The 15,416-nt window shown below is 37.8% G+C and overlaps 1 protein-coding gene across 2 annotated transcripts in view; it reads right to left on the bottom strand.

The window, feature by feature from the left end:
• Positions 1 to 15,416, bottom strand: part of UQCC1 (ubiquinol-cytochrome c reductase complex assembly factor 1) — a 58,096-nt gene that overhangs the window by 9,863 nt on the left and 32,817 nt on the right. The gene's annotated exons all lie outside the window — the stretch shown is intronic.

The raw sequence follows: 15,416 nt of genomic DNA, 5'->3' as shown, positions 1-15,416 counted from the left end.
GTATCCCATTTCATATTTGAATTTTCTGGCTTCAGTTTCCACCCTTTCATTCTCATTATACCATTCCTGCTAGAATAAAAGGCTTCTTCTGTACACTTTATTTGCTCCTATATCTGTACCTAGTAAATGTGTCACAACAGTAATATTGTCAAACTAAGATTAGGCTCTTTAAGATAATGTTTACACTAGGTGCACTGATACACTACATCATCAGAGCACTCCTAGAGTGGTCAAAGCTGTAATAGCAAAGCCATGTTTTATGCTGATACAGTAAAATTAGTTCATCTCTTGCGCAAAACAAGTTACACAGGTATGAGTACACTTTTGTCGTTATGACTGGGTCTGCTCTGGGGACTTCTGTTAGCCACACTGCCATAAACATGAATCACTCCTATTTACGCTTTTGATTAATGGAGCATTCAATGTTGGCAGAAGTTCCTGTAGGAGATACAGGGCAAATCTTTCACCATAAAACATTTTTGTCAGTCCTCAAACATTTGGGCTTTTTTCTGCACCCTCTCCAAATTTGCGTTTGGAAAGAATGGCTTATAATATATAATTTATATTATAACTATAAATAATATAACTATATATAGTTATATAAAGGCTTTTTAAGTGTTTGCTGCCCTTTTAATAAATGCACATGACATTAAGTGGGAAAGACTGCATACAGCCCTTTTATTTCCTTCAATAACATGACTATTACATGTAGGACAGTTTTTGAAAATGACTGAGACATGTAGCTAAAGATCAAAAAGATTAAAATAATATAAAGAATTAAAAGAAACTCTGTAGCAATGGGCCAAAACGCCTAGTTCCTCCATGCAATGTCACAAAGTTGTATAACTGACAAAGATCCTGCAGAAATTATTTTTCCAATTTTTTTTTTTTTTTTTTTTCAGTCTTGCATTAACCATTCTGCTACTTTGCCTGCAATCAGGGTCAAGCTAACCGGCTTATAATCAGCTACAGCTGTCATTCCCCATATACTTTCTAAAAATATTAACTTTTTTGATAAACTCTCTAATGTTCTAATTAAAAATAAGTCATTTTGTAATGCACCTCAGCTGATGCTTAACTTCGGAGCACACTCTTTAAAACCACCTTCAACGTCCAGTGAAAACCTACAACATTGTATTAACCTAGACAAAAGCTAAATATATTTTAGTCTGTATCAGAACCAGTTCCTGCCAAAATTCTCAATCCATAAAAACAACATGTTAAGGGAAAAAGACTTTTGTATGCTCTGCTACCTTCATAACAACTGCACGACCATCAGTAATACTCCTTAGACCACATCTATTTCAAACTGACATAGAAACACAGCATTACATGTTTCAGAAAAAAAGAGACCGTCACCCCTAGCCATCATGTATCAGTAAAATGAGATATGTTTCTATTTTGCAGCCTATTAACTTGGAAACTCTGCCATGGTTACAGTTACAGATGCAGCAAAGGTCACAATACAATCCTGACTATATGAAATGGATGGAGGCTTATTCTTAATTCTTCTTTTCAGCACATGCTGGCACAGCTCACTGACAACCTCTCCAGAGAAAGGTCATAGAAGGGAGGTAAAATTGCTGTGCTCTCTCCTTAGTTGCGCTGGTTCTCTGTAAGGGTAAGAAGTTGTGGTGGGTTTTTCCTGTAATGTCTCTTTTAAGAAATTACTTGCTAAAAGCCTAAAAGTGATCATTATAATATACCTGAGCACATTGGAAGCAAGAATTCTGTCTAAAAAACTGAAAGGAAGTTACACAAATTGAAAAGAGTTGAAAAGAACCATATTCCACGTGATATGATCTGTCCATGGAAACAGACTTAAGATAACTTAATAAAAATCAAGAGCAACAAAATCTTTGGGATCAGAAAGTATTAAACTAAATGGAACATATTAGATAACATTTAATATGTTTGCAGAGCCATGAAATGTGGCATAAATTTTTGAAAGAGTTTCAGAAGATCCAGGGAAGTACAGACTGATAAATTTGACTTCCATTTCTAACAAATTAGTAGAAACTATAATAAAGGATAGAATAACAGTTTCAGATGATTATGACTGGTAACATTCAGTGTTGATAAAGGTATTAGTAGTATACTTTAGGAAAAAACAATCAAAATTTATATAACAATGTGCCTTTGTTTACCAGCTAGAATTCAGGAAATAGATCTTAAGATTTTTTTGTGGATGGATCTCTGAAAATGTCAGTTCAACATCCAACAGTGGAGAAAAAGGGAAATAAATATTAGGAATTATTATGAAAGGAAGAGAAAACAAAACAGAGGAACCCTCTTCTGCCATAAATCCAGTCTGTCCACATATAAATGCTGCACACATATCTTTCCATCTCAGAACAGATACAGAAACTAGAAAACCGAGAAAAAAAAAAAAGGTGATTAGCAGTATGAGGACACACTAAACACTAATTCTATTTAGAAAAGACTACAAGGAGGAAGACACAATGTAAAGTCAGGAGTGGTACAGAGTTGGTGAACAGGAAATTACTGTTCATTAACTCTCATAAAACAAGATCTAGAAAGAAGCCAATGAAACAAGCCAACAGTACTTTAAAAATAAACAGAAGTACTTTCTCATGTAACACAATTAAGTTGTGGAAATAATTGTCACAGGACATTAAAGAGCCAAAAATATGAATGGGTTCAGAAAGGGACTACACAAATTCATAAGGGATTGCTCTATTAGTAGCTATTAAATATGATGGTCCCCATGCAACTTTCATATTACTCATCAGTGAACACAGAGAAGACATACAATAAGACATACTGGTTCACATTTCTTCTGTTTCTTATACTTTTTCCTGAAACATCTTTGGTTATTGTTAGAAATGATACACTGGATCTTCAGCCAACATGAGAATAATGACTGCTAAATATGTTCAGTTTTATTCACTCTCTGCTGAGCTTTGCAGATGTTGATCAGTGCCTCTTCTGTGCATCTCTTCCTGCCGTGACTTGCAATGAGACCACCATAGCCCATTAGATGATCCTGGATACCAGTCAGGTGCCTTTGCTGACTTGGTAAGAATTTCTACTGAAATAAACTACTGTGAAAGAAAATGCTGCCTTTAGCATAGCTTTTAGTAATCCTACGGGAAGAGGCTACGCCTTATATAGAAATATTAGCAAGAATGATCCTGCTCATACCAGCCATTCATCTTCACCTGGAGGGAAGGGGGGAAAAAAAGAAAAAAAAGAAAGAAAGGAAAAAAAAAAAAAAGCTTTCTCCAAGAATTTGGGACCAGAACCAGTTTCTATTGGCTAGGAAAGCAAGAGACCCAAACTAACCACTGCATCTGCTCTACAGAAAAGAAAAACAAAACACAAACAAAAACTCTCCATAAAAAAAGTTATTTTTATTTCATTTCCAAATGAGGTGACAATTGCTAGATCCCATACAATTACTGAGCAATTAACAAGCCTGCTCCATGATGCTGATCTCTAGTACTGCTATAACCTTTAACCCGTGACTGAGGCAGGGACAAATGCAAATACTCACTCTCACCATCTAACTTTGCAATTCATTTCTGTTGTGTCTAGCAGCCTGGCTTATTTCTGTTTGCTCCATCAGACTTCCCACTATTTTCTACCACAGTCCTGTTCATATGTGACCTCTTTGACATCCTCCCATCAGTTCTACATTAGGTCTAAAATTATAATTTGAAGTCACATTGCTTTCACCTTCTACCAATATTCTGCACCTTCTGGTTTCAATCATAAGCTGAGAAAAACCCGATTTCCCCAAGCACTCCTCCTCCCCAGGGCTTCAAACACATGCATGCCACAGAATAGTTAACAGTTAAATATTTTCTTGCCAATATTTTAAGAGTGCAGAAGGTTCCAAATTGCTGGTAAAATAAACAATGCCAGACTGTGAAAACTCCTGCCTGCCATATACTCTGATGTTAACAAGAGTTTCTTTATTACTGTAACCTTTCAGAAGTGAACAAAAATTATTTCTCTACCCTATTTCTGCCCTCAAGTAAAAGGCAAAGGAGGAAAGCAAACCATGAAAAAGCTGCATGGTAAGATGCTGTGAGTTTTCCATCGTACTTCTGTATTTCATTCAGATTTGATGCTGCTGTGAATAAACAAACTTCCAAAAGATCCTAAATGAGCGGGCAAGGATTTTAAGGAGGCAAAAATTTCCTTTTACACTGTTTCCTGAATAACAAAGATTAAACTTACATATGAGCCACCTTCTCCTCTGCAAGTGAAAAATAAAGTAGGAAATACAACAGGGCAAATTTAGGATGCCCTGAATTGGACACTTTGTTTTCAAGCTTCTTGGTTCTGGCCTCTTGGCAAGAGACCAAATCTCTACCATCTCCTTTGTTTTTAAAAAATTGAATTTTCATATAACATCTACAAACACAAGGAACTGCTAGCACTTTTAGCACTACCTAGACAAATTAATTGCTAATTCAGGTGACATTCCCTAAAACCACTGGTTCACAGGCCTGCCAGCCTTCTGTCTAGCACAGACATTTGTAGTTATGAAATCCATTCCTAGGCTTCTGAAATCCAACCCAGATGAAAGTGTTACTCATTTTACATAAACCAAGATTGTACTGACCCAATTTCCTATCCACATTAGCCATATCTTTAGCTGAATCTCCCTCTTAATGTGCAGTCATCCTTATGGCCACAAGAAGGCCAACTGACCAAGTTGAAAATTGCCTAACTGAATTGGCAAATAGATCTGCTAGCAACAAATAGAGATTGCTCTCTCTAAGACTAGACATGCTGTCACGTTGGTCAAGTCTTTTCACCTTTTGCATTGTTTCCTGCCTTTTGAATATGGAAATAGCAACATTCATGTTCTTTTAGAAGTGTAATGATAATTAACTAGTTAATACCAATACAAAAATAGCAAACACTGCGTATGATCAGAAACCGAGGGGAGGAAGACATAACAACTGAAGAGATACAAGAGAATAGAAAGAATAAAATCTATTGAGCTTCCCAGAACAGGAAAATAAACAGAAAACACAAAGTTCGTCTAGGTGTGCACAAAAGTATTACGTATGGTTGCTCATACTAAAGGAATAAAAAAATGGAAAAAAGGAGAGAGAAAGAAAGAAGAGAAAGAGAGCACTGAAAATACTGAATGCATTGTATTTGCACTTCCTGATCATTATCATTTATTTTATTGCAGAAGTTGTTAGCAAAAGCAGTCAAAGATAAGGGCTTCATAAAGCTGGGGAGTTTTTATAAACAGATAAAATGGGCCAGGGAAGTCAGAAAATAAGGTAACAAAATAAATCGAGTTCAAAGAGGAAAATATAAATGTGCGCAACCCACTTATCTAGCCAGGCTACAAGGCACTGCAGTATGGGTATTATAAACATGAAGACATTGTGTCTGCAGTAGAATTTAAGACCAGACTTTGAAGGAGTTCTACAATTAAAATGGCATGGAGCTGCTTACAGAAGCTGATCAAGACTGCCAACACGGGCAGACTGCCAAACACCCCCCCGCTCTGCTACGTCCCTGAGTGAACAGACATTGTTTCCCCTGGAGGCCACTGAATCACAAGAACTAGTGGCGACTGTCATGAGATGAAATGCCGTAGTGAGTGACAAGCCATGCAGATGATCCTAGCAGCAGTTTTGGGAAGACACGTAAGTGATGTCTAAGCCAGCGAGAGATAAGGATAAGGCAGAAAGAAGATTAGTAACTGAGGAAAATGCTAAAAACAGTAAATATGGATCCGGGAGTTAGAATGGGAAAGAAGGTGCTCAGCTAGACAAATAAAAGAACTGAAGAAGAGAACGATCTGAAATGAAACAAGCAAAGTCATGAAGATGCTTCAACATGCCAGAGTAGGTTTCAAGCAAGCAGACATTAAGAGGGAGCCTGAGCTTTCATTATGGACCTTTGCAATAGGAGGTTGGTGTAGAGTGTGTGACCATGGAATCAGCAGAGAAGCATGGAAGGGGTGAAGAGCAGGCACAGCTGGCACTGATGATTACGAAGAACTAGTCAAGTGGGAAACAGAAGGGAATGGAGAGAGTTGGTGGTGCCAGCGTGACCTATGAGAAGGGCTGCTGCAAGGAAAGAAAGAGAACTAAAAAAGAAGCAAAAGGAAAAGGTAGGCAGCCAGACTAATTACAAGTTAAGAGGTAGGTGGGAGAAGTGTGTGATATACTGAGACAGGGGAAAGGTGAAAGCAGGTGTGGAGCCTGCAAAGGGAAGAACATACACAAGCTCTAGTGAATTTTTCCAGCATCTGGGTAACACAAAGACAACCAAGGAGGGGGAAAAAATCATTCAGAATGGGTATGACGAGTTATAAGAACAGAGGATCCTAAGTAACTGCCTATGTACTACAAATACCAAATTAGGCATACAGAAAAACAGTACAACATAACAGCCAACATAACATAGAAAAGTAACCGATGGGGAAATAAGCTTGTACATTCATGCACCTGACAGGAAGAAAAAGTCAAGCAAGGAAAGCAATCAACAGAGCAGCACCAGGCTTCTCAAACAGCATAGCAGGACTGAGAGAGAACAAGAGTAATTTCCACAGCTGTACAGATATTGCTGAAGTTTGATGAAGATCCTATTATTTTGAATGCATTGGCTGTCCCAAAGACAAAACAGTCGAGATTTGCTCAGTAGTAAGAAATCTGTCTTCCTCTCCTTGTAAACAATGATAGTGGCAAGGGAATCTGTTCCTCTCCTCTCAACAATGATGGTATATGCAAAGCCTCACTTGCATTTTGCTTTCAGAAACAAAACAAAGGAACAAAGTTATTAATCCTCCCCCCAAAATAAAAGTTAGAAAAGAGATCTCAAGCATCAAACAAACCCCAATGATATTGTGCCCTGTGGAGACACTTCCAGAATATATCTATTTGTGCAAAATACAGGACTTACAACCATTCCTTAATTTAGCCAGAAAAAGCATTTGGAAGCTGGATGAGTACAGGGGAGTTGGGAGGGCCAAGAATAGCTGCATACCATTTTAATCAAAACTGCAAGACATGGGTGCTATTGACTCTGCCAGAGACAAGAAAAGACAAAGAAAAGGGGAAGGGAATGAGCAGCATCTCAAACACCTTCAGCATTCCTGCACTGTATCAGAATGTTAATTAATACTTATGCTATTGTCTTTCAAGATAGGCAGGCAGCACAAGTTTATGGAAAAGTTAAGTTATTCAGAATTGGAAATTTATAAATACAAATTTTGTAGAAGAAACAGATGATACCATTGACATTCTATTGGCAGTGAAAAACACAAGCAACAATATGAATAAAATACATCAGGAGCAACATAAAACCTCTAACGACTTTAGCAAATCTTGATTATTCAGACCTAGAAAAGTCATCAGTTCCAATATTTTTCTGTATTTAGGAAGGAACTTAACAGTGCAGTCATATTTTCACTGCTGCAGCTTAGAGTTCATAAAAAAAGAATTATATCTGCAAGATGAGACACCTTGCTCTCAAATTCTCAAAGACTTAAGCCAAGCAGATCAGTGGATGTCAGTCGAGGAATTTTGGGGAGAACTTCCAAGGACTAGGAAACTGATACTGTAAAAATGTCCAAAATATCTAGCATGACAACATATTACTTAACCCTGCACTGAGTGTAGGCAAATCATGAACTGCATTATAAGTGATACGCAAAGCACTGACAGGAGGCCAGGGAACATTCTGCTGAGCCTGGAAATTATGGCAGGTTCTCTAAGGATTGTTTTCCTTATTTCTATTGTCATCATCTGTACCGTCAAAATAAAAATTATGCAGCTGTGCTATGCAGTTATTTCATTGTTCAACATTGGAATTTTGGCAACTAAACTACGTCCTGGAGATTTTGAGGAACACAGAGCAGCACTTAAACCCTACAATCATTGTATGGTAAAAATCGATTTTGGCACATGAAATCCCCACATTGGTTCAGAATGTGGGGGATAATGAGAAAGGTTTCTAGAAGAGGTGCTGTAAGGCAGCTTCCAGCGTACTTCTTGCAGGTGCCAAAGGAAGGCACGAAGTAGTCCAAGAAGACTACCTTACAGTAACAGATTCCAACACATCTGGGAAGTTTAAATTGATTTTTGATGTCAGACTCCATGGAAAATTGGGGCAGGCTAGTGAAAAGAATACAAACATATATTACACCTTGATTTCAACACCAGGTATTGTTGGCATGCACCAAACATGCCTGTTTCAGAGAGGCAGGCATGTTAGTTCCATGGGCTCTGATTCTAGAACAACTATATTAAAAACAGAACATGAGAAAGACCACCATTTCAAAACTCCATGACCCGGTAAAGCTAAATTTATATCACAGCCTATTATCTGTTCCAGACTTCATCACGGTCTAGGTATTTTCAGGGTAAAATTCCATACACATGCATTTTCCTGTATATTTAAGTTATTAGGATCCCCATAACCAAATTAAACTACATCTACCCTAGAAGCAGTACCTGATATTCTTATACATTTATAAAATGACAAACTCCTGGAAACTAGCTGTGAACTTTGGAGCTCTTTGAGAAAGGATCAAAAGTTGATGCACTATTTCTCTGCTGCTTGCATACCAGGTTCTATAACATGCAGGTAGAGCTTCATATAATCAGAATGTAATTTTAATTTTGAGCATGGTGTTGTGAAACCATTTCTTGGTGACGCTCAAAAGTTGAGATTAGGCAAAGCAGTCAAACTTAATGTCTAATTGACAAAAAAAGTACAATCCCGCACCACGGACAAAACCTTCTAAGAAAAAAAGCACACAAAGTTAATTTTAAAAGCAGGTTCTCAGGTTCTGTTTGACTAAACTTGATCCTAAACTTGCACTTTTAGTTTTCCTGTTAAGGCCTCAATGACAGTAGCAATTTTCAGGCCAAGATAGATACATATGTGGATTTCAGAGCATCTCTGGGGAAAAAACATCTCCAAAAGGCTGTTTTAATAAGACTTAAATACTCTACTGCATAATTAATAGTTAATCGTTTTGAATTTTCATTCATATACATTCCTGAACTTATGACAAATAAAATGTTAGAATCTTCCCTCTGAATCAAAAAACTCCTAGATTATGCTGCTATCCCAGCATACTTTCCTACTCAAAATATAGTATTGATAACTAGATGTAAATGATTCTACCAAGCTTCTGACTGAAGTTGTTTAGACTTTCAGACATCCTCAGTGGAGTACTTTTCACCTCACCTTGGATATTTAGAAGTTAAGCATCCAGTTTAAACAAGTCAACCAGATTTCTTATCAAGCCAGTGGAGAAAGATGAGCAGCTCCCAAAGGGCAACCCACCCTATCCTCAAGTGTACGTTGATCGGCCAACTCTCCCCTTCCATGCTTCCAGCATTGCTGGAAAGTCAGACCTTACATGGGTTGCTTTATCTTGTTAAAATGGGGGGGAGGGGGGAAGAAGAGGGGAAAAAAAAACACACACAAAACCCCTCTCTTCTACAGGATTAGTTTTCTGCATCTTCAGCATTTAAGTGTCTCACAGAAATGTCTTGTGAATGCTGGTGGTGGCACAAAGAACTAAAGAACTACGTCTCCTAGCAGCTGTTAATCTGCTCAATATGTCTTTTTGAACCTGCATTAAGTAACTGGGATATACTGCTCTTTGAAACTCACTACACGAGACAGCTAGGTTAATCTAGATGCCTTACTTTCATAGAGCTAAAGGAAGAGACCCTACAACTGTGATTTCAAAACATTTTTACCTCTAGAAGGGGACAAATATCCACTGTACATTTCCATGGGTCCTACGTTCTTTTGTGCCAAGGCGGCTTGTCTTCAGGCACACAGTATTTTACATTCCCAACACAGATGTGTTGAGACACAATACATGGTTTTTCTACCTAGAGAAGCAGCAATAAACTTAAACCATTACGCATGGACTAGTTTCTTGAGAGAGAAAAAGAACCACCCTCCATGACTTCCACGAGATTTAAGAGACAGGCCTGAAAAGGAACCTCTGAGTTTTCAAGTGCAGTAGCTTCCCACTGCAGGTAACTCACCTACTACAGTTCAATTCATAAAATTTTAAGATGAAACTCGATCTTTGTATCAATTTTATGCCCTGTCCTCTCATCTTAGAAATCTGTTCTAGAATCTCACTTGTCTAATTCTGACCATGATTTCTGAGTCCATAGTTAAAAAGTTTCAAATTTTTTGTTCTCCACAAGAAGAATAACTATAATTGAAGTGTATCAAATTAGGTAAGTGCAATAATATAAGATGTGAACATAAATTCTGACTCCTAGATTAAATTTTGAAAAACAAAACATAGCTAGTGTAAGGTAAGATGATATTTTTAATTATCTAAAGTCTTTTAATTGTGAAAGTATCAAGACAGAAAGTTGGGTTCACGTTTACAGAGCTAAATTCTGCTCTCAGTTACACTGATGTGAAGCATGTTATTGATTCTGATGGTGTTACTTCAGATGTTCACCAATGTAACTGAGAGCAAATTATGGTCACTGTATATAAACAGCTCTGGCTAAAAGTAAAACAAAGACTGTATTGTGCTATGCACAGCAGAGCCAATAAATGAATTCAAAAGACACCTAGATGTGTTCCTGGGGGAAAAAAAAAGAAAAAAAAAGAGGGGAGGGGGGAGGGGTCTGAGTGGTCTGGTGGGAAACAGGAAAGTGGGATTAAGATAAATTAAAACAGGTTTGGCATGTTGGGCTTGACCGCCTCTCCTGTTCTTATCATCTCTTTTGCAGTTTTTAGAACATGTATGGTTATAAAGTGAATTATTCTGCACTGAAAAAGCCTTATTCATTTCAGAAGTACAATGCCACCGCAAAATGCAATACACATCATTGTTAAAATGAGCCTATAAGAAGTTAGAGATATTTGAAAAAAGCCTGATGCATCTTTTCAGGATAGCATCCCATTTGCATCCAGAGTTATGAGTAAATTTTTGTATCACATCCCTATCGTGAGATATCAGCTGAAATCACATTCCAGGGAGCCCCAGAGTATACAGTCCTTCTGATCAAAACTGCAGCTTCATCTAAAGGTATAAAAAAATACACTCAAACTTACAATGCCTGCTTTTATAAACACACAGTTGCTAAAACACAATATTCAGATCAGCCAGGTTAATATTCAGCTTGCTAAAGAACTCTGGTAGGAAGACAAATAGGAGCAATTTCTAGTACTGACTGAATTCCCCTTACAAACCGATTAAGCAGCTGCCAGTTTGGATAGTATAAATCTATTCACTGTAAGCCACAAGGTGGAGATCTCTGGCAAAGCAGGATCGAAAGGAAGTCTTTTACCCAGCCTAATGTTACTATTAACACTTTGTGCCATTGCATCAAGCCAATTTTTCTGTTTGTTTTTGACGTTTGATAGAAATGTCACTAGTGGAAAAATTAAGTAAAGAGCACTGGTTAGCCACAGAACTGGACACACCTGGCTGCAAACCCACCAAAAGAAACTGACTTCATTAGTACTAGGGACAGCAGAGTAAAATTTATATCTGAAATATGCCTGCACTGGTAGAATTTGCTGAGGCCACAGGCTCTCTGTGTGTTTTTACAGCTGCGTCAAGTTTTGGTTTCTGACTCTTGCCGACATTCAGGAGTGCTGAAGGAGCTCAGGCTAACAGGTCCCAAAACTTTGTAGCTGAGATTTAGATTTCAGCAATTTTAACAACCAGTTTTTGAAATAATACAAAATCCAAATAGAGTCAGAGCTGATGTAAATTAGTAGTTAAAATGCCTTACATTCCATCACTTTCTGCTCCGATTAACCTGTATATTTAAGAGCAGATAGCATATTCTAATAAACCATCGATATCAGTTCAGGAATATAATGTCCATTTTCTGCATCAAGCGTTTTAAATATTGCTAGATATGAAATTGCATTGAAGAACTGCAGTTCTTCCTGTCAACACATTAACCTAATTACTCCAACTAGCAAATTTCACACAGGTGCTGTCACTTGTACAACAATACAGGAAGGGACCAGCCTGAGAGTCCAATATTGACCTTTGATAACCTGCAAGAGACAAAAAGCAGGGAATGGAATTTCCTAATCTCATGGGAGCCATGCAGATGATAACTCAGCACCCAGAAAGTATTCAGCATTTTCCATTCATTTGACTTACTTTCAAGAAAGGTTCAGATTCTGAAATTTGAAATCATCAACAGAGGAACATTAATATATTTTCTCTTCATCTGCTATTGCTATCTTGATGTATTTAACTATCTTCTTTTGGAGGTAGAGTGGATACTGATTGCTTGAAAATAAAAAGCTGTTATACATATTCTTCAATCAGCTCACGAACCCTGTGTCTGAGTATGACAGTGAAGGTAAAGCATTACCTCAACTTCATTTTAATGAAACATTAAGGATAAATATATCAAGATTAATAAGTTGTACCTAATACCTAGGGTAGGTACCCTTTACCTATTTACCACTTACAACTCTTTGTAACTGCTAAAGCTGGTATGTGAATGAGTTCAGTTAGAGGGCATGCATGCCAGGGGGAGAAAAGGAAGCGAGGAGGAGTGAATAAACATGGCAGAAACAGGAAGTGCTCATGCAGGAGCATGGATGGAGCGGTAGATTAGGTCAGGATCGCCAGCAGAGAGCAAGGTAAATAAAGCAATGATTAGGAGCAAACAAACAACTAACATCTTCAAAGATCAATGCATAAGTTACTTTCATCTGAAGTATAATAAATACTACCAGAAAAGACTGAGAAGTTCATCACTCTTGACAAACTAATGTCTGAAAGATGAGAAACCATTAAAAGATGAAAATCACTAAAAGATTATGAAAGCCCTGTGCCTTTGCAAACACTATGGGGAAGAGAACAGTCCCGATTTCCACATTTACAGTCTAGGAGAGTTCATTATGCTTTCGTACACACCCTTAATGCCTGGTCTAGTTAGCAGTTACCTCAAGAGTTCACCTTCTCTCACAAGGAGACTCATTAAAATCAATGGGCCTCTGTGCAGTTGAACTATATTAAATATACACAGAGATGTAACTGTTTGTGGGATCAAGCCCTTAAATGTGTACAGGCTTTGTTTAAGCATCAGCTATTGCCACATAAAAGCTATGGTTAAGACTAGGTCACAGTCAAAAACATATATTGGTAACAAAGTAAAATGCATTATAGAAATCATATTAATACAAACTAAGCATGATAGCCTGGGAAATTTAAATTCAAGGATAAATTGAAAAGGTGTATAACTTGACAAGGTATGAAATGAAGGGCATTCAAACCAACTTAAGATCTCCTTATAGTTGCATTGTACAGTAACCATACAGTTATAACAAGCATGTATTAACATTTGAAGCTCCAGACTGGATAAAAACATATATAAGGACACTTTTTACACTTTGGGGAATTTCTGACAGCAATGGAACAGTTTAGTTTGCAGAACTGGAAAACCTGTGCTTCCCCTTATAAAGTGCTCACAGTCAATTCTATCTTTTTTTTTTTTTAAGCTTACTGAATCATCTCAATATAGTTCAAACTCGCACCATGCTTCACTTTGGAGTTCTGCATATTTGTAAGGGTAGCAAACAGCTTTGCTTCTCTATACTGTCTGCCACTGCTTCAAATCCTACAAGGAAAACTACAGGAAAACATCTGAGGCTAGCTGATATAAGGAAAAAACAGTGTCAAAAGGAACAGAGAAATTATTTCAAAGCTTTTTCTTTTAAATCCTGTGAGAATCTCTGTTCCAAAGTAGCATTCTCTGTATGTACAGACAGAGTCAAAAGACTCCTGAAGAATTTTTTTTAATCAAGAGGAGCACATGTAAGTTCACACCCAGAACAAGGATCTGAGCTGTCTCCAGTTGTTACAGAAACAGGGAACAGCCACTGATGTGACATGGAAGATGTAGGTAAGGACAAAAACATAGAAACACTATTTTGTTCAATCTCTTTCTCTGGTACTTTTCATTCGAAGTTTGACTACTTAGCGGGTTTCTATCTCTTTCTTAGCCAAAACTATGGTAAAAAGGAAGTAAAACCCAAAACCTGAAGACAATGAAACACTGGAAAAAAAAAATTGAAAAATGCAATTCAATACAGGGATTTTAGAATAGCTAGTTAATAATGTGCAATGTTTGCCATTTGCCCTTCAAAATACATTTCTAGAATGGTGCTCAGGTCCTCTACTCAGTGAATTGCTCATGCATAATCTGCAGTCCACAAAAGCATCACAGTCTGAAACCTGCTGCATGAGCTCTTACATCATTCTGTCTCCTAGAATGAAAAACCAATGTAAAAGCCTCTGAGAACAAACCGTACTATTAAGAATGCCCTGTACTACTATTATCTAATTTGTCCAAGCTTACTCACACTGCCTCACAGCATCTGATGAGGGTAGCAGAGTTTCCCCATATATGAGCTTATGAGCTGCCTGTTAACGTAGCAAGAAATTGTAAGATGGCTAAATTTAGATTCAGTCCAAAAGAAGATTAAGAGCATGACCTTAAAAGCAACCTGTAACACAATAAAGCTGAGGAAGTCCATGGCAAATGGGGGGGGGGGGGGTGAGAAGCACCATCATGGATGGAATAACTGAAGTCATACCAGAACCAACACTCTAAGACTGCACACAAAATAAAAGATATAATCAGAGATAAAGCTCTTGAATTACTAATGTGACTTCATACCGAATCCTGACTCACCAGTTAATTCCCTTGTTTGTCACAAGAAAAGAACTCTAGAGCTACCAGGAAATCTTTCCTAGCCCTCTTCTCCCACTAGGAGTGTCCTGGAGATGGGCATCCTCAACTGCACCAGGTCCACTGCCACCACTGTGATACTGGTGTTGTGAAAACTATCACCTACTTCCACTGCTTCTGCAGTGCCTTCTCTGAAGGTTGTCACCAATGCAAGGATGGAGACAGACAGTTATGACTTTAAGGCCCAAAATGACCATTACAGCTAACTAGCATAACCTTGCTCATGGCACAGGCCAAAAAGACCCAACCCTCCTCTTCCTTCAGACTCTCAAATGAACTACCCTTTCCTTACAATGTCTCTTGTGTGATCAAGACTAGATATATTAAGTAGCCAAAGTGAAAACTTAACTAATGATTAATGATTAACTAATGATTATTTACACTCATGTACAAAACTTTGTCCCTTCTCCCTCCTTTTACTAACAGTCCTAGACGCAAAGAAAACTCAAAGCTCTGCTGGAATTACTTAAGTTGTGGTTATACGTTTGGCACCAGTCATGTTTCTCCCTATACCTGCTGCACATTCCCATCCCCTAATACCAACTCTCTTGTAGCAGCATCACTATTTCTGCAATGACTTGGTGAACCCAGATGGAAAATGGATCATTTTCAGTCAAATCAATGCACTGATCCAGATCACGGTACAGTTTCAGAAAAAAACTTCACAGGCTCAATAAAATAGTCAGTCCA

Source organism: Apteryx mantelli, chromosome 18, assembly GCF_036417845.1.
Source record: "Apteryx mantelli isolate bAptMan1 chromosome 18, bAptMan1.hap1, whole genome shotgun sequence".
Lineage (NCBI taxonomy): Eukaryota > Metazoa > Chordata > Aves > Apterygiformes > Apterygidae > Apteryx > Apteryx mantelli.
This window is presented reverse-complemented; position numbering and strand designations above follow the sequence as displayed.